The sequence below is a fragment of the Neovison vison genome, chromosome 1 (assembly GCF_020171115.1).
Source record: "Neovison vison isolate M4711 chromosome 1, ASM_NN_V1, whole genome shotgun sequence".
Classification (NCBI taxonomy): Eukaryota; Metazoa; Chordata; class Mammalia; order Carnivora; family Mustelidae; genus Neogale; species Neogale vison.
In genome coordinates, this window is record NC_058091.1 from 193,557,549 (window position 1) to 193,581,537 (window position 23,989).

General features: G+C 34.9%; 1 long non-coding RNA gene across 1 annotated transcript in view; it reads left to right on the forward strand.

The window, feature by feature from the left end:
• Nucleotides 1-22,444, forward strand: part of LOC122917275 — a 177,945-nt gene extending 155,501 nt beyond the window's left edge. Inside the window, exon 5 of the long non-coding RNA XR_006386372.1 lies at nt 22,386-22,444. This is a non-coding gene — a long non-coding RNA (uncharacterized LOC122917275). The remainder of the gene's footprint in view (nt 1-22,385) is intronic.
• The last annotated feature ends 1,545 nt before the right edge of the window (nt 22,445-23,989 follow it).

Here is a 23,989-nt window from a genome sequence, read left to right on the forward strand (position 1 = left end):
TTCTTCCAGCTTTAAAAAAACATGAAAATTATATGACATAAACTAGAAACTAGAAACATTTCATTCTGTTTCATGAAGTTTTAATCATGAAAATTTATTACTTATTTAAAGAAAACCTGATTAGTTCTAAAAATTGATGGATAATAGCATCTGTGTAGACAGAGTGAAGAAAGAAAACGATTGTTTGCATAATATAGGAAAAGAAAAAGTAACATTGAAACAGTGTTTTTTTTCAAAGTTTAACTATGTCGGTCACTGTGCTAGAAATTTAAGCATATTATTTTTCCTGATCTCTTCAATGAAACTGTTGACCAAATGATTGTTAAATTGATGCTGAGACAGACAGTATATGAGTCTGAAAGAACAGAACTTTTAAAAGATGACATTAAGATTATATCCACATTTTGCCATATAATAATTCATAATTAGTTGATATATCATACTATCTATGGAAGTATAAGACACATTTTACACGAAGAGCCCAAATGAACTAGAAACTTTCACTTGGTTACCAGAATGTTACATAACACATGCATATCATAAATCTTACTGTGTTTTGGCCAAAAAGTTTTATAGATATCTAGAGTTCCAGGTTCATGTATTTAAAAGCTATATTAATTACAGTGTTGGAGTAGATATATTTGTAGCACCAATAATCATTCCTTTTAAAGAATGGGCATAGCAAAAGTCAACATTTTTAAATCACTTAAATTGTAAACATATAAGATAGTTAGCTTAGTACAGTATTGATATAAGTAGCCCTTATATTGTAATAATGCAATCTAAAACTTAAATATATTTTTGAAGCATAAAAGTAGTAAATTCCCCAAAAGATAATAATCTCTGTGGCTGGAGGACAAAATAAGTCAGATTAATAACCTGCACATCATGAAATATACCAATGTTCAGTTTGATTCACAAATAAATTTCTCTCTTGAATGTTTGGTAGCACTGCTATAAATTTATAACTTCTTCTGAGTTCACAGTTTTCAGGTAATTAAATCAAACTAACTGGATCTTTGGGTTATTGTGGTAGCATTTTACGATAATGATGTCAAACATTTGTAGAAGCTTTTTAAATTAATTTAATTGGCGATATTAAAATTAGGATTCTGGTTCTGAAAAGATATATGGAAATAGAAATACAGAAATATTTGTGTGTTTTTTTTTAAGATTTTATTTATTTTTTTTTGACAGACAGAAATCACAAGTAGGCAGAGAGGCAGGCAGAGAGAGAGGGGGAAGCAGGCTCCCTGCTGAGCAGAGAGCCCGATGCCGGGCTCGATCCCAGAACCCTGAGATCATGACCTGAGCCAAAGGCAGAGGCTTTAACCCACTGAGCCACCCAGGCGCCCCTTGTGTTGTTTTTTTTTTTAAAAAAAAAAACCTACCTCTGGTACACAATTTTAGAAATAAAAAGGGAGATAAATCGTATTTCAACTAAAATATTATGAAAAAATATATTGGTCATATTTAGATTTAGGAGCATAAATTGATCATTCATATAAAATATGTCTAGTCAGATGTCTTATGGCTCATTTGAAAATTATACAAGAATTCATTTTCTTAGTCTTTAAAAAATTCAGAATGTTTTATTTTTTTTTATTTTTTTTCAATTTATTTATTTTCAGAAAAACAGTATTCATTATTTTTTCACCACACCCAGTGCTCCATGCAAGCCGTGCCCTCTATAATACCCACCACCTGGTACCCCAACCTCCCACCCCCCCGCCACTTCAAACCCCTCAGACTGTTTTTCAGAGTCCATAGTCTCTCATGGTTCACCTCCCCTTCCAATTTACCCAAATTCCCTACTCCTCTCTAACGCCCCTTGTCCTCCATGCTATTTGTTATGCTCCACAAATAAGTGAAACCATATGATAATTGACTCTCTCTGCTTGACTTATTTCAACATGCGGTAGAATCATTCGAAGCTTTCTATAGCTTTTGGCATTAAAATGTCCTGAATTTTATACATTAATACATGTTCTATTTACACCTACAAATTGTATGATTATTGGCATAAGACAAAATATATTATTAGTTACTTCTTGGCAAATGCTAAGCCTGAGAAATATTTTTCTACCCATTGTTGATTTCACAAGGCAATATATACTTAAAGTTTCATTCAGAATAAATATTGTCACTGTTCTATTTTATAAAAATAAAACATAGTGCCAAGTACTAACAACTATTTTTAGGGTTAGGCCCTTCTCATAACAGTATAACACTATGATGTTTATTCTTAAAAATGGCTGTCCTGGATATAGAAAATTCTGTGCCTTCCTTTCTATATAGACTCTGGGTGATTAATGGGCTAACTTTGCTTGTATAGACTTCCACTTTCCAATGTTTCCATAATACTGGCAAGAAATGACCATGCAAATATGAGAAATAGCCAGGTGTTAGAGAATGTGGGGAAAGAGAAGTACATGTGGGTGACCATACCAATAGAGTTAATGGTTTATTAAAAGGAGGTTTCCAACGTATTCCAGTCAATTTTGTTACTGAGAGAATTTGGAAATCTACATTACCTGTGGACTTTTTTGATTTTTCTAATACTGAGTGGAACTCATAAGGCTACTTTTAGGCCCTGAATTTGCAAACCTTGGCTTATATCCCATCTGTTATAAAAAGTATAGAAGCACTGAGATACTCATGAGATACTTTCCTCAACTTGAATCCACAGTTTGGAAACTAGGGACAAGGGAGAAGGTGGAAGGGGCAGAAGGAAACAACCACTTTCTTGTTTCACCACGGTAGCATTATTGGCATTTTATCAAACTCTGCAATAAATTAAAATCTCATGTGCTTTTAAAAAAATTAACGTGTGGTGGGTATTATGGAGGACACCTATTGCATGGAGCACTGGGTGTGCTGCATAAACAATGAATGCTGGAACACTGAAAAGAAATAAAATAAGATGAAATGAAAAAAAATTAATGTGTGGGCATCTTCCAGCGATTAGTCATTTTAATTCTTTTAAAGGGATTTTTGTTCATATTTTTGAATTCCATTGTCCATTTCCTTCAGCGGTCATCACTTTAGGGGCAATTAAGAAAATAGCTTCTGGTAGGTCTCCTAACATAGAGTTGGGCTTAGGTTGCTCCTTTTATGAATAGAAACCAAATAGAATGTAACCTACCTGCAGACTTTTATCTAATTGAAATGCAGCCTCAGTTTACCATTTGCTGCCTTAGTGGAAACCAGAGCTATCCTGATACAGGGTGAGTCTATTTATTTATCCAGTGTGTGACAAAGGGATGTAATGTTTCGGCTGTATGGTTTCTCTGCACATAAAGTTGACTGTAACACATTCAACCAAATATTCTGTGAAACCATAAAAGACTACGAAGTATTGAATATCCTCAAATGTACTCATAACAACTTAGACAATTAAAAGATTTAAAGTAATGCTCGAGAGACAACTGTGCTTCTTCAACCATCTTAATGATAATTTTCCTGATACTGACACTTATTTGCTACATGTAGTTAGGCTTTTCAGATTTGCTTTTTCTTAATACATGGTATATTGAGTCAAAAAAACAACAGAAAGAAAGAAAGAGGGCAAGAAAGAGAGGAAAAGAGAGAAAGAGAGAGAAAAAAGAAAATAATACAAGAGAAAGAAGGAAAGGGTAGGTAGATAGAAGAAATAAGAACTAAGTAATCCATTCACATCATTTCATTGAGCTGATATTTATTAAGTACGTATTTTATAAAGCACATAGTTAGACATGATTAAATGTTATCCTGTAGGAGAATCACTATAGCCTAAGTTACAGAATAAACTTTTAAGCAATAATAAATATTTCAATTTGGGTCAAACTCTTAGATTATGTGGGGACTCCTTTTCTGAAAGTAATGTATATATGTAGAACCTGTCACAGCTATGTATTTCTATGGAAAGGAAAGGATATATAATCCTGTATTAATAGGAGTGAAAATTTGTTATATTGCCACAAAGAAAAGGCAACTAGTAGTGAAAACTACTAAATAAAAATATTAGACATTATTCCATGGACCCAAAATGTTTTTTCCATAAATGCCTTATCATCGAAATTGATTCCATATTCATTTCTTCAGACCTATAAAAAGAGCACAAAAATCCCTAGTTTATATGTATATATGGAATATGTGTGTGTGTGTGTATATATATATATGGGATTTTTTTCATGCATTTAGATGTGATTAATATACATGGTGTCAAAAATAATGTATCAGTGTTTAGTAGCAGAGTCTCCTTTGCTGATAATGCATTGAAGATATGTGAACTGTGTATACCTTGTGATTGCTATAAGGTAATCTGGTTTTGGCCTAATACTTAGCTGCCATGGTGATTCATTAAAACACTTTGGGATGAAGCAACAAACAGACTTGAAATCTTCAAAACACAGTTGAAATTTTATATTTATGAAACTCATTTTATAAATTTAGCAATAATTGCATGCTATTAGGGCTAGAATGTTGATGCAACATTTATTAGAATTAGATTTGAGTGCATTACCCTTTAATGATATTAAAAGATGAAACATATTCAGAAATTGTTGGTCAAATAATAAAATTCCTTTTTTTCCAGTTTCTTTCCAAGTCTTGACACATGATCAAATGCTTTATGTGTCTATTTGAAAAATAATACAGCATTATAATTTCTAACACATCTTACCTCTGGGATCATAAAACAAGCACACATAGATATTTCAAGGTGCATTGGCTGTTAAGTTGAATGTATTTTTTTTTTTAGTCAGATTTAAACTGATACCAAGCATCCCTCCTAGAGGGTATATGTTTATCAGGCTGTGTATTGCTGTTTCAATACATGAGCTATGGATCTTGGGACAACAGTTAGCAGGGGTAGAACCTACAATAGAGTGGTCTCAAAAGTTTTTACTCATGTATTACTATCATTAAATTGTTTGAGCATACTCACACACACAAACATGCATATCAATTATAAATACCCACCACTGTGTCAACAGATAAACTATATGTATCTACCACTATATAAAATCAGCATTGTAAACCACATATAAAGTTAGGAATTAAAACAATTAGGCCAAAAATGAAATAAAATTTTCTTGAATTAATTTAGTTTAATTATGGTAAAAAATTATTTTCTACATCTGATTTTAGTGGCTATCATAACTAATAAGGACACAACAAAAATTTAAAATCCAAATGGAAGAAATGTATCCTAAATTGTGCATACTCAAATACAGTCCTCATTTTTTAATTTCATACTTGAGTTTTGCAAAATTTTTTGTCAAAATTCAGTTAGTACTTTTTAAAAATTAAATTATAGGCCGTATAATCTAATTTGAAGCAATGAATTTAACATTTAATAAGCTTAAAACTTACCTTCATCCTTTTAAGGTATGTGATACCTTGACATATCTTGTTTCTATTTTTCTATGTTTGTAGGTTGTAGAGCTTTTACAATTAATACAAAGTATTGTCAAGAATTAAATGATTGTGTAATGACAGAAATATGTCCAAATAATTTTTTTTCCTGAAATTTCCCTTATATCTCTTGCTGAGTACAACCGAAACCCATGGATATTGCATGTAAAATAAATTTAAGTCTTGTTTAGTCTGGCTGGGGACCTCAATACTGAGAAACAATACAGTAGAGCTGAAGTAACTATGTAATTAGCAGACAAAGTAGACTTCAGAGTAAAGAAAAGAATGAGGGCCAGAGTGGGACATAATAACTCACCAAGAGGACATAGCAATCTAAATGTGTGAGTTCCAAACAAAAGAGATCCCAAATATGTAAAGCAGAAATGATAGAATTAAAAAAATATAAACAAATCCACAAGTACATTTAGAGGCTTCAACACCACTTTCACAACAAGTCATAAAATAATTAGAAAACTGTCTAAGATATAAAACTCATTAACACCATCAAACCGACAAGATCTAATGGATGTTTGTGGAACATGCCAACCAACAACACAAGAATAAGTTCTTTTTTTGTTTGTTTGTTTCTGGTTTTATTTAAATTCCGGTTAGCTAACATGTGGTGTAATACTAGTTTCAGCAGCAGAATTTAGCAATTCATCACTTACATATAACACCCAGTGCTCTTCACAACAGGTGTCCTCTTTAATACCCATCACCCATTTAGCCCATCCCCACCCACTTTCCCTTCCATCAACCCTCAGCTTGTTCTCTGTAGTTCATAGTCTGTTTTATGGTTTGCCTCCCTCTCTTTTTCCCCCATGTTCATACTTCATTTCTTAATTCTACATATGAGTGAAATCATATAGTATTTGTCTTTCTATGACTGATTTATTTCACTTAGCATAATACACTCTAGTTCCACCCACATTGTTACAAATGGCAATATTTCATTCTTTTTGATGCCTGAGTAATATTCCATTATATAGATAAAATATTAATAAAGTATTACTACTACTACTAAAGTACATATTGTGTGTGTGTGTGTGTGTGTGTGTGTACTTTATCCATTCATTAGTTGATGAAAATTTGAGCTTTTTCCATAATTTGGCTATTGTTGATAATGCTGCTATAAACATCAGGGTCCATGTGCCACCCCCCTCCATTTCAAAGCTATATTTTTGTATCCTTTGGGTAAATACCTAGTAGTACAATTGGTGGGTTATAGGGTAGTTCTATTTTTAACTTTTTGAGGAACCTCCATGCTGTTTTCCAGAGTAGCTACACCAGTTTGCAATCCCACCAACAGTATAAGAGAGTTCCTCTTTCTCTGCATCCTGCAACATCTGTTGCTTCCTGTTTTGTTATTGTTAGCCATTCTGACTGGTGTGAGGTGGTAGCTCATTGTGGTTTTGATTCCTATTTCCCTGATGATGAGTGATGCTGAGCATCTGTTCATGTGTCTGTTGGTTTTCTGGAAATTCTCTTTGGAAAAATGGCTGTTTATGTCTTCTGCCTATATTTTAACTGTATTATTTGATTTTTTTGGTGTTGAGCTTGATAAGGTCTTTATAGATTTTGGATACTAACCCTTTATCAGATATGTCATGTGCAAATATCATTTCCCATTCCATTTAGTTTTGTTGATTGTTTCCTTTGCTGTGCAGAAGCTTTTTATTTTGATGAGGTCCCAATACTTCATTTTTACTTTTGTTTCCCTTTCCTCCAGTGACATGTCTAATAAGAAGTTACTGCAGCCAAGTCCAAAGATGTTGCTACCTGTGTTTTCCTCTAGAATTTTTACCGTTTCCTGTCTCATATTTAGGTCTTTGATCTGTTTTGAGTTTATTCTTGTGTATGGTGTAAGAAAGTGGTTCAGTTTCATTCTTCTGCATATGTACAATTTTTACAACACTATTTATTGAAGAGACTGTCTTTTTCCCATGGATATTCTTTCTTGCTTTGTGGAAGATTAGTTGACCTTCTAGTCATGAGTTCATATCTGGGTTTTCTATTCTGTTTCATTGGTCTATCCTATTGTTTCCATAAATGTTTATGTAATTGAAGATTATTCTCTTATCATTTTCAATTCATTTGTTTTCTGCCATTTCTTTGTATATAAATCTAAGTTATTTTTTGATGCAAAACTGTGTCAGAGGGCGAGTCAATACATATTTTTTAAAGGAGATCCCTTAAAATCATCTTTTTTTAAATTTTTATAATTTGCTTATTTATAAGATAATTATATGTTTACCCTGAATTTTTTTTATCTTAAATCAAAATATTAAATTAAAGTATCAGTTAAATATTCATAGTGAAGAATTAGGTTGCACACATTATCCTTACTATTATTACAAATTGTCTTTATTAATAAAGCCAATTAAGTTAGCCCAATGAAACCCAGATAAAGAGCAATTTGCTTTAACTCAATTATATACAGTATTTAATGGTCTGTTTATTATGCTAAGCAATAAGCTAAATCATGCCTGGTGTAAAGGAATCATTACAAAAAGTAAGAGTCATCATAGTTTAGGCCAGTATCTTTCAGTTGAGCAAAAATGTTTATACTGTAAGCAAATTTTATGTTAATATACTCATTTGCACTAAAGGATAGGTTAATTACGTGATTGTCATCATATCTATTGATATAGAACACAATATGAAAGAAAGCATGGTGGGCTAGGCCGATAGACAAGAAAGTTCATTTCAGTCATGACCCCAGAAGTAAACCAATGTTTGATCTTGGACAAGTCTCACTTTTGACTCGGTTTCTTCATATAAAAGTAGATGTCTGCTCTACCTACCTTGTTGTAAAATAACAATGAATAGTTTCAGTCAGGATCCTTGAGTGCATTATGAAGTATTCAGTGCTTACAAGATCTTTCTGCAGTATTAGGGGTAGGCATTTCTCCTCTGAAACAATATACACCTGACTTTCTCAGAATTTGGGCACAAGTATTAGGAATTTGCATTAAATACTTTTTCAGGTTAGATACTTGCTTAGCTTCTGCTGTCTGCCACCTCTCACTTAGCTCAATACTTAGCATCAACATAGTGGTAAATCCAATCACATAGGGTGATGAAACAACTAATAAATCTAATTGTTGGACTTAATTTTATCTACATATTTAAACATTAGTATTTCATTTTTTTAATCTTACAGAAGTAGAGGGAAATCATTGTAGAATCTAGAATATCTTTAGCTACCAGCTCAAGATTAGACACTAAGAACATCTCTAAAAACTTAAAATGTAACAGAATAAGTTATAAAAAATTAGTTTTGTTTTACAGTTATGATAATGGCATTGAAAAAGACTTTCATGGTTAAGCAGGGTAGTTATTACATAAAAAGTATCTTTTGCATTTAGTAAATCCTTCCTGAATATGTGTATTCCTTTTAGAATTATCTTGATATGCTGTTTACGTATGTTTGGTTACTCTTATTTTGATATTTTATTTACTTTCTATCATTCCCACTTCAATATAAAATATTTAATATTACAAATGTATTCTGACAAATCTTTTTCATATAAGACAAAATAGAACATATTAAAAAGACTTGAGTGTTAATTTAAGGAAATCATTTGGATGAGCCCTTTATACTTTTTCACTAGCCAGTTTTTTGTGAAAATATTTCTACTTAAGAAATTCTCTTCTCAATTACCTATTCCCAACTACTAGAAGAAACCATTCAGATTTGTATAATCTTATAGTTCACTATGTCATCATTTTGTGAACTACTATTTATTGATGCTGTGTACATTTAAAGTATTATTTTCCCCAACTTTTGTTGGCAAGGTTTTTTTTATCCATTTTAAGTCCCTTTTGTGTCAGTAATTTGTAAGTAAAGAGAAACTAGAAAATATCACAATGTTTATTATTATGCATATTAGTAGAATGCTTAAGATACTTTGTGAGAAACCACCAGGTTTTCTGAAGCTTTTTTTTTTTTTAAGATTTATTTATTAATTTTTAAAGAGAGCATGGTGTGAGAGGAAAGGGCAGAGGAGAAAGAGTCTCAAGCAGACTCTGTGCTGAGTGCAGAGCCCAACGTGGGGCAGGGGTGGGGCGTGCTCAATCCCAGGACCCTGAGATCATGAACTGAGCTGAAACCCAGAGTCTGACTCTTAACTGACTGTGCCACCCAGGTGCCCTACTCAAGCTGGTTTTTATGGAAAGAATTGACATTACTAAACTTGGATGAGAAAAATATTATAGCCTTATTTTCCCTAACCTCTAATTGAAATTTAGCACTTCCTTTACTTACAAACTTAAACAAAAAATCATGGTATGCTAGTTTATCTGTATCTTTCATATCACATGTTTGTGACAGATACCTTGAAGCATTATTTATGATGACCATATATTCACTACTATTCACCCAACTGAAGTCTTCCGCTCTTCAGACTCATGCAAGGTCTAATGCAGGTGGAAGCTACTGAACAATTCTGCATCGAGATCATCTTCCAGTATCAGGTTCTCACATTAAAGAGCCATACATCTTAAAAAAAAAAAAAAAAAAAAGATCCATACATCTTTCCTGTATTCTGTATCTTTCTCTGTTGGTGTGTAGAAAGAGGTAGGTCCTTGTCTTTGGCTATCAGTGTTTTTCAAGCCTGGATAATAAGAATTACTCATATTGTTTATAGGAAATTTTGTAACATGGAAATATGTGGATGCTATAAATATAACTTATAGACTGTGAAAATTCAAATATGTCCAACTGTTGAGAAAACTCTTATTTATTCAATATTCAATCCATTTAAGTTTATTTTTTCAGCTTTATTAACAAATAGGCACTCTATATTTTTAAGAGGTACAACATGGTGTTTTGATATACATAAACTTTGTGAAATGATGCCCCCAATCACGCTAATTTATCTATCACCATACATGTTTACCTTCTGTGTGTGTGTGTGTGTATGTGTGTATGCATGTGTGTTGGGAACTATAGTGAGCAATGATGTATTGTAACTTGAAATTTTCTAAAAGAGTATATCTTGAGAAAATTCTTAATGAGTTTTATTTAAAGTAACTTAAAAATTGCTAATATATTGTACCATGATATGTATTATTTGTCATACTGGAAGTTCTAAGGGTTTTTTCTATTTTTTAGTTCTTGGCTTCCTGTTTTGTTCACCATCTGTGTTATTAAATGAAGGAGTTCCTATTCAGCATAATATGCAAATAGTGCCTTTGTATTTTAATTTTGTGGAAATATTACACATTTAAAATAACTTTGTAAAAGAATCTAAAGAAGATACCAGATATTAAAATTATTGTTTATAGAAAAGCTCAGACACATGCTCTCCTGCCCAGTCCTTCCATCCCAACAATTTAATTTCATCTATACTGAGCCATATGTGTTCTTTTGTTAGTGTTACATAGTTTTGGAAGGAATAATGTAACTGAATTAAGATTATTTGATCTAAATATCACCTATCTGTATGCTTAACAACTTCAATTTTAAGGAAAAAAGAATAATGACAAGTACATTAGAATGATGAAAACTAATTTGGTGTATAACATTATTAAAAGATAGATCGATGATTTGAATGAGTTAATCATTTTGAAGTCTTAATGTAATGGGGCTGATATAATAAAAACAAAAGATGAAAGAATATGATACAGTGAAAAATGGTAATATGTTGGGAGTTTTTAAAGACACAAGAAAGTGCTTTCTCCGAAGTTTGAGCTTTAGCAGGGTGTAGGCTTTATTGGGTATGTTTAAAATATATTGAACTATTATTCTGATACAACGGCCTGCTATTTACTTTAAGACAGCTTTTTAAGACTAAGAAGTATAAGGTTGACATCTAATAACCATCCATCAAATTCTAATGTGACTATCATTAAAACAAACTTACTTTTTGGTAAATATAGGTTAATGTTTCAATTAGTTTCAGTTACCAAAACCTATCAGGCAACTAATCAAACATGCGGAAAGGACAGTTTTATTTTATCCCTAACAGTTTTTTTGAGGAGTTAGAGTTGAAAGGAAGAAACTTATTTTTTTCAGATCCTAAGTAAGCAAAATGCTACAATGCATATCTAAATACTAAAGAGAGTATAACTTCCTATCATTATTTTGTATATCTGATAATGCCCTAAGTAGAGTACTTACCATAATGCAAGACTGATGCTTTCAAATACTGACAAGAAATGAAAGACCACTGATTTAATGGAAATGAGAGTTGGACTAGAAAACAGAGAGTTGGACTTAGTCCCAGCCCGGTTTAACCATGTAACAAGGACAAGTCCATTTAGGGCATGTCCACTTTTCTTTCTGGACTTCTAACTCAAAGAAAGAAACAGATTGAGAGAGAGACAGAAAGAGAGGGAGTGAGGGAGGGAGACAGAATGTGTGGGTGTTATGTAATAAATGTGTTAGATTTTGTTGTTGTTGTTGTTTGGATCAAGACCTTGAAGAGTCTGATGAAAATCTATAGGCTATCTACCTGGTACATCTTTGCTTAAAATTTTAGTAGTTCAAGGACACCCAGAAGACAGTTGTCATGGTTTCCAAATTAAAAAGAAAAAAATCTCTGAACCAATCATTTCCAATTGCATATTCATAGTTCTTTGTCAAATTCTAACGTAAATTTATTAATGACAACTCACAGATAGTTTCAGTCAGATATGTCAGATCCAGAAGTGACCTGAGTCTATTCCATATACAGCACTTGATCTTTAATTACTGACCTGATCTATAATTGTAATTCCACCATAGAGCGAATAATACTGAGATTCTTCTCTCAAGACCCAAGAATGACATTTGAAGGACTAAGTTATAGAAAGTATGTAGATTGGCTTCCATTAAAAAAAAATCAACATTAAAAATACTCAGTGGAATCTATATCTGTTGAGAATTACTGAAAGCTCAACATATTTTGAGCTCACATTAAAAGTGTTAGACTTTTTAAAGACATCAACAATATGATGATAATACTCAGTTTACACAGGTCAGCAATTTAAATCTAATACATGAATCCAATACAATACATTTGAATCCAGTACTTTTTTTTTTCCAATTTATTTATTTTCAGAAAAACAGTATTCATTATTTTTTCACCACACCCAGTGCTCCATGCAAGCTGTGCCCTCTATAATACCCACCACCTGGTACCCCAACCTCCCACCCCCCCACCACTTCAAACCCCTCAGATTGTTTTTCAGAGTCCATAGTCTCTCATGGTTCATCTCCCCTTCCAATTTACCCCAAAGCACATACCCTCCCCAATGTCCATACCCCTACCCCCCTTCTCCCAACCCCCCTCCCCCCAGCAACCCACAGTTTGTTTCGTGAGATTAAGAGTCCCTTATGGTTTGTCTCCCTCCCTATCCCATCTTCTTTCATGGATTCTTCTCCTACCCACTTAAGCCCCCATGTTGCATCACCACTCCCTCATATTAGGGAGATCATATGATAGTTGTCTTTCTCCGCTTGACTTATTTCGCTAAGCATGATACGCTCTAGTTCCATCCATGTTGTCGCAAATGGCAAGATTTCGTTTCTTTTGATGGCTGCATAGTATTCCATTGTGTATATATACCACCTCTTCTTGATCCATTCATCTGTTGATGGGCATCTAGGCTCTTTCCATAGTTTGGCTATTGTGGACATTGCTGCTATAAACATTCGGGTGCACGTGCCCCTTTGGATCACTACGTTTGTATCTTTAGGGTAAATTCCCAGTAGTGCAATTGCTGGGTCATAGGGCAGTTCTATTTTCAACATTTTGAGGAACCTCCATGCTGTTTTCCAGAGGGGTTGCACCAGCTTGCATTCCCACCAACAGTGTAGGAGGGTTCCCCTTTCTCCGCATCCTCGCCAGCATCTGTCATTTCCTGACTTGTTGATTTTAGCCATTCTGACTGGTGTGAGGTGATATCTCATTGTGGTTTTGATTTGTATTTCCCTGATGCCGAGTGATATGGAGCACTTTTTCATGTGTCTATTGGCCATCTGGATGTCTTCTTTGCAGAAACGTCTGTTCATGTCCTCTGCCCATTTCTTGATTGGATTATTTGTTCTTTGGGTGTTGAGTTTGTTAAGTTCTTTATAGATTTTGGACACTAGTCCTTTATCTGATATGTCATTTGCAAATATCCTCTCCCATTCTGTCAGTTGTCTTTTGGTTTTGTTAACTGTTTCCTTTGCTGTGCAAAAGCTTTTGATTTTGATGAAATCCCAAAAGTTCATTTTTGCCCTTGCTTCCCTTGCCTTTGGCGATGTTCCTAGGAAGATGTTGCTGCGGCTGAGGTCGAAGAGGTTGCTGCCTGTGTTCTCCTCAAGGATTTTGATGGATTCCTTTCTCACATTGAGGTCCTTAATCCATTTTGAATCTATTTTTGTGTGTGGTGTAAGGAAATGGTCCAATTTCATTTTTCTGCACGTGGCTGTCCAATTTTCCCAACACCATTTATTGAAGAGGCTGTCTTTTTTCCATTGGACATTCTTTCCTGCTTTGTCGAAGATTAGTTGACCATAGAGTTGAGGGTCTATTTCTGGGCTCTCTATTCTGTTCCATTGGTCTATGTGTCTGTTTTTGTGCCAGTACCATGCTGTCTTGATGATGACAGCTTTGTAATAAAGCTTGAAGTCTGGAATTGTGATGCCACCAACTTTGGCTTTCTTTTTCAATATCCCTTTGGCTATTCGAGGTCTTTTCTGGTTCCATATAAATTTTAAAACTATTTGTTCCATTTCTTTGAAAAAGATGGATGGTACTTTGATAGGAATTGCATTAAATGTGTAGATTGCTTTAGGTAGCATAGACATTTTCACAATATTTATTCTTCCAATCCAGGAGCATGGAACATTTTTCCATTTCTTTGTGTCTTCCTCAATTTCTTTCATGAGTACTTTATAGTTTTCTGAGTATAGATTCTTAGCCTCTTTGGTTAGGTTTATTCCTAGGTATCTTATGGTTTGGGGTGCAATTGTAAATGGGATTGACTCCTTAATTTCTCTTTCTTCTGTCTTGTTGTTGGTGTAGAGAAATGCAACTGATTTCTGTGCATTGATCTTATATCCTGACACTTTACTGAATTCCTGTATAAGTTCTAGCAGTTTTGGAGTGGAGTCTTTTGGGTTTTCCACATAGAGTATCATATCATCTGCGAAGAGTGATAATTTGACTCCTTCTTTGCTGATTTGGATGCCTTTAATTTCCTTTTGTTGTCTGATTGCTGAGGCTAGGACTTCTAGTACTATGTTGAATAGCAGTGGTGATAATGGACATCCCTGCCGTGTTCCTGACCTTAGTGGAAAAGCTTTCAGTTTTTCTCCATTGAGAATGATATTTGCAGTGGGTTTTTCATAGATGGCTTTGATGATATTGAGGTATGTGCCCTCTATCCCTACACTTTGAAGGGTTTTGATCAGGAAGGGATGCTGTACTTTGTCAAATGCTTTTTCAGCATCTATTGAGAGTATCATATGGTTCTTGTTCTTTCTTTTATTGATGTGTTGTATCACATTGACTGATTTGCGGATGTTGAACCAACCTTGCAGCCCTGGGATAAATCCCACTTGGTCGTGGTAATAATCCTTTTAATGTACTGTTGAATCCTATTGGCTAGTACTTTGGTGAGAATTTTTGCATCTGTGTTCATCAAGGATATTGGTCTATAGCTCTCTTTTTTGATGGGATCCTTGTCTGGTTTTGGGATCAAGGTGATGCTGGCCTCATAAAATGAGTTTGGGAGTTTTCCTTCCATTTCTATTTTTTGGAACAGTTTCAGGAGAATAGGAATTAGTTCTTCTTTAAATGTTTGGTAGAATTCCCCCGGGAAGCCATCTGGCCCTGGGCTTTTGTTTGTTTGGAGATTTTTAATGACTGTTTCAATCTCCTTACTGGTTATGGGTCTGTTCAGGCTTTCTATTTCTTCCTGGTTCAATTTTGGTAGTTTATATGTTTCTAGGAATGCATCCATTTCTTCCAGATTGTCAAATTTGTTGGCGTAGAGTTGCTCATAGTATGTTCTTATAATAGTTTGTATTTCTTTGGTGTTAGTTGTGATCTCTCCTCTTTCATTCATGATTTTATTTATTTGGGTCCTTTCTCTTTTCTTTTTGATAAGTCTGGCCAAGGGTTTATCAATTTTATTAATTCTTTCAAAGAACCAGCTCCTAGTTTGGTTGATTTTATCTATTGTTTTTTTTGTTTCTATTTCATTGATTTCTGCTCTGATCTTTATGATTTCTCTTCTCCTGCTGGGCTTAGGGTTTCTTTCTTGTTCTTTCTCCAGCTCCTTTAGGTGTAGGGTTAGGTTGTGTACCTGAGACCTTTCTTGTTTCTTGAGAAAAGCTTGTACCACTATATATTTTCCTCTCAGGACTGCCTTTGTTGTGTCCCACAGATTTTGAACCGTTGTATTTTCATTATCATTTGTTTCCATGATTTTTTTCAATTCTTCTTTAATTTCCCGGTTGACCCATTCATTCTTTAGAAGGATGCTGTTTAGTCTCCATGTATTTGTGTTCTTTCCAGACTTCCTTTTGTGGTTGAGTTCTAGCTTCAGAGCATTGTGGTCTGAAAATATGCAGGGAATGATCCCAATCTTTTGATACTGGTTGAGTCCTGATTTAGGACTGAGGATGTGATCTATTCTGGAGAATGTTCCATGTGCACTAGAGAAGAATGTGTATTCTGTTGCTTTGGGATGAAATGTTCTGAATATATCTGTGATGTCCATCTCATCCAGTGTATCATTTAAGGCCTTTATTTCCCTGTTGATCTTTTGCTTGGATGATCTGTCCATTTCAGTGAGGGGACTGTTAAAGTCCCCTACTATTATTGTATTATTGTTGATGTGTTTCTTTGATTTTGTTATTAATTGGTTTATATAGTTGGCTGCTCCCACATTGGGGGCATAGATATTTAAAATTGTTAGATCTTCTTGTTGGACAGACCCTTTGAGTATGCTATAGTGTCCTTCCTCATCTCTTATTATAGTCTTTGGCTTAAAATCTAAGTGATCTGATATAAGGATTGCCACTCCTGCTTTTTTCTGATGTCCATTAGCATGGTAAATTCTTTTCCACCCCCTCACTTTAAGTCTGGAGGTGTCTTCGGGTTTAAAATGGGTTTCTTGGAGGCAACATATAGATGGGTTTTGTTTTTTATCCATTCTGATACCCTGTGTCTTTTGATTGGGGCATTTAGCCCATTAACATTCAGGGTAACTATTGAGAGATATGATTTTAGTGCCATTGTATTGCCTGTAAGGTGACTGTTACTGTATATGGTCTCTGTTCCTTTCTGATCTACCACTTGTAGGCTCTCTCTTTGCTTAGAGGACCCCTTTTAGTATTTCCTGTAGAGCTGGTTTGGTGTTTGCAAATTCTTTCAGTTTTTGTTTGTCCTGGAAGCTTTTAATCTCTCCTTCTATTTTCAATGATAGCCTAGCTGGATATAGTATTCTTGGCTGCATGTTTTTCTCGTTTAGTGCTCTGAAAATGTCATGCCAGCTCTTTCTGGCCTGCCAGGTCTCTGTGGATAAGTCAGCTGCCAATCTAATACTTTTACCATTGTATGTTACAGACTTCTTTTCCCGGACTGCTTTCAGGATTTTCTCTTTGTCACTAAGGCTTGTAAATTTTACTATTAGGTGACGGGGTGTGGGCCTATTCTTATTGATTTTGAGGGGCGTTCTCTGAACCTCCTGAATTTTGATGCTCGTTCCCTTTGCCATATTGGGGAAATTCTCCCCAATAATTCTCTCCAGTATACCTTCTGCTCCCCTCTCTCTTTCTTCTTCTTCTGGAATCCCAATTATTCTAATGTTGTTTCGTCTTATGGTGTCACTTATCTCTCGAATTCTCTCCTCATGGTCCAGTAGCTGTTTGTCCCTCTTTTGCTCAGCTTCTTTATTCTCTGTCATTTGGTCTTCTATATCGCTAATTCTTTCTTCTGCCTCATTTATACTAGCAGTGAGAGCCTCCATTTTTGATTGAACTTCATTAATAGCTTTTTTGATTTCAACTTGGTTGGATTTTAGTTCTTTTATTTCTCCAGAAAGGGCTTTTATATCTCTGGAGAGGGTTTCTCTAATATCTTCCATGCCTTTTTCAAGCCCTGCTAGAACCTTGAGAACTGTCATTTTGAACTCTAGATCTGACATATTACCAATGTCTGTATTGATTAGGTCCCTAGCCTTTGGTACTGCCTCTTGTTCTTTTTTTTGTTGTGAATTTTTCCGCCTTGTCATTTTGTCCAGCTAAGAGTATATGAAGGAGCAAGTAAAATACTAAAAGGGTGGCAACAATCCCAGGAAAATATGCTTTAACCAAATCAGAAGAGATCCCAAATCGTGAGGAGGGATTTCTCCTCCCTCACGATTGGGTGAGGGATCTCCTCTGATTGGGATCTCCTTTGATTGGGATCTCCCAATCTCTTCTGATTGGGATCTCTTCTGATTTGGGGATAAAAAGAGGTTCAAAAAGAAAGAAAGAAAAAAAAATTTAAAAAGAATTAAAAAAAAGAGATTGAATTAAAAATTCGATCAAGAATTTAAAAAAGAATTAAGAAAAAAAAAGATTGAAGAGATTAGGATCTCTTCTGATTTGGGGATAAAAAGAGGTTCAAAAAGAAAGAAAGAAAAAAAAAGAAAAAAAAGAATTAAAAAAAAAGAAAATGAATAAAGAAAAGTATAAAAAAGAAAAAAAAATATATATATATTAGATAATCTAGTTAAAAAACGTTAAAAAAGAAAAGGGTAAAAGTTATAAAAATTTTTAGCAGAAGAAGTGAAAAAAAAATGAAAAAGAAAAAAATTAACTGCAAGACTAAAAAATCACAGGCAGAAAGCCATGAGTTCTGTGGTTTGTTTTCTCCTCCTCTGGAATTCTGCTGCTCTCTCCTTGGTATTGAAACCGCACTCCTTGGTAGGTGAACTTGGTCTTGGCTGGATTTCTTGTTGATCTTCTGGGGGAGGGGCCTGTTGTAGTGATTCTCAAGTGTCTTTGCCCCAGGCGGAATTACACCGCCCTTACCAGGGGCCGGGCTGAGTGGTCTGCTCGGCTTTGCTTTCAGGAGCTTTTGTTCCCTGAGCGCTTTCCGTAGAGTTCCGGAGGACGGGAACACAAATGGCGGCCTCCTGGTCTCCGGCCCGGAGGAGCCGAGACCCCGGGGCCCCGCTCCCCTGTGCGCCCTCAGCGAACAGCTCCTAGTAACTCACGTCTGCCTAACCCTCCCGCCGCGCTCCGAGCTCACCGAGCCTGCGGCCGGTTCAAGGCAACTCCGAGCTGTGAGCTTACTGTTGGCTCTGTCTCTGCAGCCGGCTTTCCCGTTCCAATATCCGCAAGCTCTGCGACACTCAGACACCCCCGATCCTTCTGTGACCCCACGGGACCTGAGGTCACGCCGACCCCGTGTGGGCTTCGCCCCGGTTTAGCCTCCGGAGCGATGTCCCTCAGCGGAACAGACTTTGAAAAGTCCTGATTTTATGCTCCGCTGCTTGCCGGGAGCCGGCCCCTCCCCCTGCGGTCTATCTTCCCGTCGCTTTGGATTCACTTCTCCGCCAGTCCTACCTTTCAGAAAGTGGTTGTTTTTCTGTTTCTAGAATTGCTGTTCTTCTTCTCTTTGATCTGCCGATGGATTTGCAGGTGTTTGCAATCTTTAGATAAGCTCTCTAGCTGATCTCCTGCTAGCTGAGGTAGTCTCAGCCTGCTACTTCTCCGCCATCTTGACTCCTCCGAATCCAGTACTTTAATCCCTGTGATTTATCAGCTATTTTGATCATGATAATGATTAAGATGATACAGGAAGTTTCTTGAATTATAATAGTCAACAATTATATTCTTTTTATTTGTTTACTTATGTACAAGAAAATCAGTTTTATTTCCCCCATGATATCTCAAAAATTATATTAGTATTGAGTGTTGCCATAATTTGTTGAATAATACATTCCAAAGGAAGGTGTTTCCTTTTTAAGAAAAGGAAAGTATGCATGCACACAAGCAAAACTTAACAATATTAGACAGTGATGAATTATTCTTTCACATTGTCTCATCTCTTAGTTACAGTATCAATCACTACCACTTCTTTTACTCATTTCGTTGATGGAGAATATTTGTTTTCTGAATCTAACCTAAAGAGTTATAAAGCACTTTCAGATCTTTCCTTATAAGCGACTTGGTTTCTTTGCTAGAATTTCTGGAACATTATTTATAAAAATATTAAAATTTTATTAAAGTTTTCTGCATCCAAAGGTTTTACCAAAAATTTTCAAAATATAAATATTTAAATATACTATTATTCTGAAAATTTTATTGCAGACACATTGGTCAAATTCTTCCGTAGCAGCCAAATAGCAAAATGTTGTCTAGAGACAATGTGTCAGTGAATAGTGCTCTAGAAAGTACACAAAGAGCTTTTGTGCCCACATGTAAAAATAGCAACTGTAGCATTCAAAATCATCTTTATGCCACTTACCCAATAGTGTATCAAGAAGACCAGTTAAGGTTATATGCAACTGAGGAATAACTGAATTCTGCATCTGAAACTAATGATATATTATATGTTGGCTAATTGAACTTAAATTTTAAAAAAGAAATAGTAAACAATCACAAAAAAATTAAAAAAAGAACAGTCAATAATATATCTGTAATAATCTAGAAAGTTACTAAAGGAGGGATTACTAAAGCAGTGAGCGGGTAGAAAAAATAGAAAGGAAATATAATTCAGAAAATCATTACTAATTGAATATCTTTCTTATGTGTGTAATTACAAAATAAGTTGGACTAGGATGGAAAGCCCTGCATCACATTAAACAGTATTTTTAGATATGCTTTTGTCCATCAATCAGGAAAGGGAAAAGGAATGAGCTATAGGTTAGGGAGTAAAAAATTTTCATTGAGCAACCGCCATGTTGTTATTTTGTTTTTCTTGTTGTTTTTGACAGTCATGAAATTCATGTAGAAAAATCCTCAGTTCAAATTCATTTTCAGCACTGACCCATGCACAATTTTTATTGCTTTATTTTATATATCTCCTCTACCATACCCAATTCAAGTTTTACACCCCATTTTTCCTGACTCTAAATAAACAATTAATTAGAAATTGAGAGTATTCTTTTCATGATTATTTTACACTGATGGTATTGGCTGTAAGGTTTTTTTCTTTGTTTTTGACCTAAAATTATGTTTTTGCAAATTATTCGTATTGCTTTATGCAGGTAGATTCATTTCTTTTTACCACTGCAAAGTAATCCATCATTGCATATGTCATAATTCAGTTAAGAATTCTTCTTCTAACAGAGAACAATAATTTCTTATCTCAAGCTTCCAAGAAGCAGAGTTTGGGATAAAACTTTTTGTGTAAATCATTTATTGAGGGACCGCTCCAAGGAGAAACTTGTAAGGGAGTGAAGAAAGCAGGTGAAGAAGTGGTTTCAGGACTCATCTAGCCTCAGCCTGATCCAAGGGGCTCTTAAGTGTGAATTACACTGTAGAGGTTGCCCCACCCAGAGACAAAGAATCTGGGTTATTTATTTCCACATCAATTAGTCATCTTTAGGCTAATAGATGACTTTTGAGACAGAACTAGATAGAGGAAAATGAGTGCAAAGGTGGGTTTGCAAAACTTGTAGGCATCTCCTGAGTTATCTACCAAGCTTCTGCCAACCAAGGTTGAGTCTCTGGAGAAAGGTGCAGCTGTGAAGTGTTTAGTGACCAATACCCATGGCAGTTGTGAGACAGGTACACAAAAAGCCTTATAAAGGGGAGATAGTCAGGGTATCAACAGCATCTGCTGCAATTAGGTTGCTTTTATTATTTTTATTATTTTTATTTTATTTATTATTTTTATCACCAAAACAATAATAGGATAGGTATTCTTGTTCATGTTCCATTTTGCACTGTTGCAAGAGTTTTCCTGGATTGCAAAACTACAAACTAGAAGTGGAATTGCAACACTACATTCCACTGCAATCTGCTACATAACACATGGACTGTTGAATCATATACACCATCATTTTGACCATTTTTTAATTTTCTTCCTCATTTGTAGGCATTCTTTGCACAAATTTCAGATATTGAAGACAAGATAGGAACTATCTAATTACTATTGTCTTCACTCAAATATTTACATGGCCATCAATCAACATACAGCATTTAAATAACAATATCAGCACCATTGTTGATTTCCTTTAGCTTCCTTTTTGTGGGATTTATATTGCTGTTTTTCAAAGGAGAAACATTATGTTGGTATCCCAATCTGAACTTGGATTGTATCTTTCCATTTCAAAGGATTATATCCATTTTGTTGATAGAAATTAAAAAAAAGATTAATGACCCATTTTTCTTTGGTGACAACAGCAGCTTGCATTAATATAGAGATTTTCAATCAGTCTAAAAATGATAGTCTTTGGTCAAAAAATATTGGGGATCTTTGTAAGTGTATGGACCAAGCATTTAAAATATATTTGTTGACAGTGTAGCAAAATACAGTTCTTTTAAGAATTACCTGATGGGTAACTAATTTTTAATCGACTCTTAGGGGGAGACATGGTATTCTTGGATTTCTTAAAAAACATAGCAAACAAGGGGCAGCTGGGTGACTCGGTTGGGTGACTGCCGTTGACTTAGGTCATGATCCTGGAGTCCCAGGATCCATCCCACACTGGGCTCCCAGCTCAGCAGGGAGTCTGCTTCTCCCTCTGACTGTCCCTCCCTCATGCTCTCTCTCAAATAAATAAATAAATTCTTGAAAAAGAAAAAACAGCAAAACAGCAAAATGCTTTCTCTTCAAAGCCTTCACTAATCCCCAATGTAAAGTACTATTTGAATATAAATTGAATAGAAATGTATACTGCAAGGTATTTTTTATTCTATTTTACATATAGAGAACTGAAGCTTAGAAAGATAAATCACATTTTTAAGATCAAAGCTGGCATTCAAACCTAAATGTATGTGATTAATGTATCTGATTCCAAAGACTGTCCTTAACCACTGTCCTGCCTTGCTATTCCTTTTCTTTCAGAGGACTGAGATGTGTTGATCTGGACTGGGTGGAAGCATGGTTCGAGAATGTGATTTGAGGGGGAAAAAAACCCAGTCATCGTTGTATGCCCGTTCAGTTTCATACTACTGACTCTTTATTGCTCAAGCAAAGATTCTTTGCCCAAAAAGCCCAAGAGGTGAATTTTTATTTTATAACTTTAAAGGCACCACTTTCCCTTGTTGCAAATTCTCTGCTAAAACAGAAAAAGTATGAACACTTTTAATTCTTTCCATAACACCTGCATAACTCTGAACAAAACTCTGGAAAAGAAAATACGGGAAGCATAAATATTGATCGATCTTATTACTTTGTATTAAAAAATAATCACCCCCAATTCACAGAAGTTTAGAACTAACCTACTATGGTGGAATAGAATGCAAGAATGGGCCAATATAAAGAAATGTTATAAATTTCATCTCATCTTTATAAATATTTCAAAAACCATTTCCAAAATCTAAAAATATCAGAATAGAAAAAAAAAAAGCTCATGGTAAGCTAAAAAATAAAAAATTGTTACATGAAAAGTAATATATGTACAGGATAATAAAGATATTACTTATTTTTTTTAAACTAAAGTCATCTCTATTAAACTGCACAAAAAAGAGCCCCTCATTAACAGTATTTTACATATTCTGAAATTTATAACAATAAAATACAAAGGGATCTAGACATATTGACATAAGTTTAGCTAAAATATTAATAATGTATAAGAAATTTCAGTTCAATTCATATTAATATCCTTTAAAGAAAGAGTACATTGTTCTGTACATGGAGCAGCAATGATTTTTTTTTTAAAGATTTTATTTATTTGACAGAGAGAGATCACAAGTAGGCAGAGGCAGGCAGAGAGAGAGGAGGAAGCAGGTTCCCCGCTGAGCAGAAAGCCGGATGTGGGGGCTAGATCCCAGGACGCTGGGATCACGACCTGAGCCAAAGGCAGAGGCTTAACCCACTGAGACACCCAGGCGCCCCAGCAATGACTGTTTTTCCAAAGTGATAAAATCTGCCATTTGCAATGATGTGGATGGAATTAGAGAGTATTATGCTAAGTGGAATAAGTTGGTCAGAGAAAAACAAATACCATGTGATTTCACTCAAATGTGGAGTTTAAGAAACAAAGCAAATGAGCAAAGAGGAAAAAAGAGAGGAAACCCAAGAACCAGACTCCTAACTGTAGAGAACGAACTGATGGTTACCAGCAGGGAGTGGTTGGAGGGATGGGTAATACAGGCAGTGAGGTTTAAGGACACTTGTGATGAGCACCAGATGTTGTATGGAAGTGTTGAATCACCATATTGTACACCTGAAACTAATATTACTATATTTTAACTTAACGAGGATTTAAATAAAAACTTTAAAAAAAAAAAATCTCCAAGGGGCGCCTGGGTGGCTCAGTGGTTTAAGCCTCTGCCTTCAGCTCGGGTCATGATCTCAGGGTCCTGAGATCCAGCCCCACATCGGGCTCTCTGCTCAGCGGGGAGCCTGCTTCCCCCTCTCTCTCTGCCTGCCTCTCTGCCTACTTGTGATCTCTCTCTGTCTATCAAGTAAATAAATAAAAATCTTTAAAAAAAAATCTCCAAGAT